The 258-nt window shown below is 44.2% G+C and overlaps 1 protein-coding gene across 1 annotated transcript in view; it reads right to left on the bottom strand.

The window, feature by feature from the left end:
- LOC119587727 (carbonic anhydrase-related protein 10-like) overlaps nt 1-258 on the bottom strand; it is a gene marked incomplete in the record, with an annotated part of 109413 nt that overhangs the window by 12478 nt on the left and 96677 nt on the right.

Below are 258 nucleotides of genomic sequence, written 5' to 3'. Positions count from 1 at the left end.
AAGCTAAACGTATGAGCTATTTGTGACATACTTCCCTGAACGAATAATTGCCTTAAATCGCTCGAGAATGTCACTCGGGTCAACCATGGCGAAGTTCAGCCAAAAGAGCTAGAATGGCAGGGAACAATCAATTACAGATTGCAGTACGGGCTACGGGTAGGATAACGGGTGAAAATCGGATGAGGTTGGAATAGCGGGTGAATCTGAAGCTTTCCGATATTTTGTGTGGGACGTACGGTTTCATGGATTCACTATTTT

The sequence above is a fragment of the Penaeus monodon genome, chromosome 23 (assembly GCF_015228065.2).
Source record: "Penaeus monodon isolate SGIC_2016 chromosome 23, NSTDA_Pmon_1, whole genome shotgun sequence".
Classification (NCBI taxonomy): domain Eukaryota; kingdom Metazoa; phylum Arthropoda; class Malacostraca; order Decapoda; family Penaeidae; genus Penaeus; species Penaeus monodon.
Note: the sequence above shows the minus strand (reverse complement) of the source record. Positions and strands in the feature narration are given on the sequence as shown.